Here is a 3,788-nt window from a genome sequence, read left to right on the forward strand (position 1 = left end):
AAAGGTAGAGGGAAAGTTACTGCCTCTCAAAGAATAATGCAATCTTTATAGTGAGAATAATCGATGGGAGTTATTTGACGATATACAATAATTGATTATGAACTAGCTGATTGATAACATGTCTTCTCTCATTGGAGTCTGATTGTAGAACAAGAGACACATGTAGAAGTAGACTTAGCAATAGTCTTATCAAATAATGATTAATGAAACCAAAGGAATCAACTCTGCTATCTCAGCAACATCAGAACCTGCCAACTATCCTTTGAATTTGATTATAGAGCAAAAGAAACCTCCATAAGTTGGCTTAGCATTAGTAGTATCAGATAATGATAATGAGGCCAAAGAAGCCCTTGGAGTTGGAGAGACATGATATATTCTGGGAGGATTCAACCTTTGATGACAATGATAAATTCTGGGAGAATACATCAGTACAATTGCATGACAATTTTTTGGGATTCAAATCGAAATACCATCAGATTAATAATCCAATTAATATTCCTATGCCATACTCATAATTCAAATAATTCAGAGTGCTAGTTTAATGTAATCGGCATGGAAACCAATGCAAAGTCTAATATATAACAATCTCTAGTCTACGTACTCTCTTGCTCTAGAAGACCTCCATTAATTACTTCTTGAACTCTGCAAGAACTGGGTATATGTTCTCCAAGGTAGTGTAGGTATCTTCCCTCTTCTTGGCTCCAACAATCACAACCTTCCCAGAGACAAGGATAAGCAAAACAACCTTTGGATGTTTGATGCGATAGATAAGGCCAGGGAAGAGTTAAGGTTCGCAGCTTGAGTAAGCACCATAGGCAATGAACGACAACTTCTCAAGCCTGAGAGGGAATTGAACGTCAAAAGAAGCAACAATAATCTGAATCTTGAAGTCTATAAACTTGACAGGAAACCCTAGCTTCTGTATTGTTCTTTCGTACTTCTTGGCAGCAAGTTTAGAGTGGTCTTCCATTTTGGCACCAGTGCAGACCACCTTCTCGTACTCAAAAATCAAGGAGGTGGTACTGGGGTCTTTGATTCTCGTAATCACGACAGAGAAACACTTGGGGTTGTACTCAGAATTGCAAGAATGAAGTGCTATGTGTTTGAGATCCAATTTACAGTCCAAGTTGACTATCGGTACAATGTTCTGCAGAGTAGGAATTATACCTGAAGAGTCATACCTGTTGGCCGCGTTCTTGGCTTCTTGGGTTCTTCTAGTCCAAAAATTTATTTGCTTTTCTTTTATATTCGGAGGAGGAAATGATTGGAGAAATATGTATGGAATTAGCTCTCTCTCTCTCTCTCTCTCTCTCTCTCTCTCTATATATATATATATATATATATATATATATATATATATATATATATATACACACACAAACACAGCCGCCGTTAATCCAATTCCCACTTGGATTTGGACTTCAGTTTCATCATTTCATTTTACTTAATGGGCAATCAGTTTAATATCTTTAAATATTGAATTAAAAATTATTAAATTTATTATTTATTAAATTAATAGTTAACCACTTTGTGCTATTAATTTACAGTCGAATATTACAATGTTCAGTTTCTAGCCACTCTCAAATCTAAATTCTACGTATTTTAATTTTTATATAATTAAAATTAATATATGTATATATTATGTGTTTAAACTTAAATTTGAACTTTAATAAATATTTTTAATATATATTTTTAATTTGAAATTAGTAAATATCTCACCAAATAATTTAAGTATGAAAGTAGAATACAATTAATATATATTACCATATTACTTTCTCAATTCTTCTGTAACTCCATCACCATTATTGATGGAGAAAACACATGTAGAATATAAAATAACTTAATATGAATCAACTAAAAGCTGAGATAACAAGGATTGACAATAAATTGTATGACATGACGCATTGTTGATGTTTGTAATTCAATAGTCTAGATGTCTTATAACAAGCATGCAAATCTAAGGCACACACACAAAAGAGAAGAAGAATAACACAGGATTTAACGTGGTTCAACCATAAGGTCTACATTCACGGCAAAACAAGAGAAAAAAAAGTTTTACTATGATGAAAAGAGCAAGATACAATCAATCAGAACTCTCAAATCCTAATCACAGTGTGTTTTCTAAATATCTCACAACTCTCTCACAAATGGTAGAATATTCAGCCCGGGCCTGAAGCCTACCACTGATCTCACTTTTTATCCCAATCGGGTCGTAGCGCGAAAACTTTCGAGTCGGGTCACAATTCGGGTCCATGAAAAAATATATCTAAAATTCAAGCCACAAAAATAACAATTCTTCCCCTTAGCTTGAATTCCCTTTATCATCAACAAAATAAACTACAAAATACTCTGTCTTGTCACATGCCTTCGCAACGGCATTACTAAGCACTACAAACACCAACCAAGTCTAGGCAATACCAAAACTTGCTAACTAGGACTCCCTTGGTCATCATATCTGCTGAATTATCATGTGTAGAGACTTTCTGCACAACTATAGTTTCCTGAGATACAATGTCCCGAATGAAGTGATATCTAACATCAATGTGCTTAGTTCGCTCACGGTACATCTGATTCTTTGTGAGATGTATTGCATTCTGGCTGTCACAAAACACTGTTGCCTTGTTCTATATTAACCCAAGATCACCCACCAAACCTTGTAACCATAAAACTTCCTTATTTGCCTCTGCTAAGGCTATATATTCAGCCTCTGTGGTAGACAAAGCAACTGTAGCTTGCAATGTTGCCTTCCAACTAATAGCACTTCCAGAATGAGTAAACAAATAACCTGTCAAATATCTCCTTTTGTCTAAGTCCCCTACAAAATCTGAATCCACATAGCCAATAACTGAATCACTCATCTTGGCCCTATCAAATGTCAGACTAACATCTATAGTACCCTTCAAATACCTCAAAATCCATTTCATTGCCTGCCAATGCTCTTTCCCAAGACACGCCATGTATCTACTCACAGCACTAACTGCAAGTGAAATATCAGGTCGGGTGCATACCATAGCATACATGATGCTACCAATAGCACTCGAATAGGGAATACTGGACATGTGTTCCATCTTCTCATCTGTTTTGGGTGACATGTCTGCAGATAACTTGAAATGGGCAGAAAACGGAACAGTCACAGGCTTAGCATTATTCATGTTGAAACGCTTAAGCACTTTCTCAATTGAGGCCTGTTGAGACAAGAAAAGCTTCCCAACACTTCTATCCCTAGTAATTTCCATTCCCAATATCTTCTTTGCAGTACCCAAATCTTTCATCTCAAACTCATCACTTAACTGTTTTTTCAGAATATTAATTTGTGACATGCTTTTAGCAGCAATAAGCATGTCATCCACATACAACAACAAATAAACAAAGGAATCATCTAAAAGTTTCTTATGATACACACAATTGTCATATGAAATACGATTAAAGCCATTACGAACCATGTACACCTTTGATGTCCTGAAAGGAAATCTAAGGGATTTTGCAATTAATCTCATTCAAAGTCATAAACACCCATTTGTTGGATTAATTAGATTAAAACTCAAATAATAGGCACTACAAGAAAATATCAGAATAGAAACCGAATTTAGAAACGGATTTATATCGGTTTATAATTTGAAACGGATTTTGAAACGGAAATCTGGTAGAACAACTTAAATACATTAAAAACCAAATAGCAACTGATTAGAAACCGAAATTAGAAACGGAAACTCGTCGGTTTCTAAATTATGAAGAACATTTTGATGGCAAATTTAGCAACTGTTTATAAACCGATTACAAACCGATTT

At 34.9% G+C, this 3,788-nt stretch overlaps 1 pseudogene; it reads right to left on the minus strand.

The window, feature by feature from the left end:
• Nucleotides 1-628: 628 nt before the first annotated feature.
• On the minus strand, nucleotides 629-2,254 carry LOC110633543 (TATA-box-binding protein 1-like; annotated as a pseudogene).
• Between the last annotated feature and the right edge of the window lie 1,534 nt (nucleotides 2,255-3,788).

This window comes from Hevea brasiliensis, chromosome 18, assembly GCF_030052815.1.
Source record: "Hevea brasiliensis isolate MT/VB/25A 57/8 chromosome 18, ASM3005281v1, whole genome shotgun sequence".
NCBI lineage: Eukaryota > Viridiplantae > Streptophyta > Magnoliopsida > Malpighiales > Euphorbiaceae > Hevea > Hevea brasiliensis.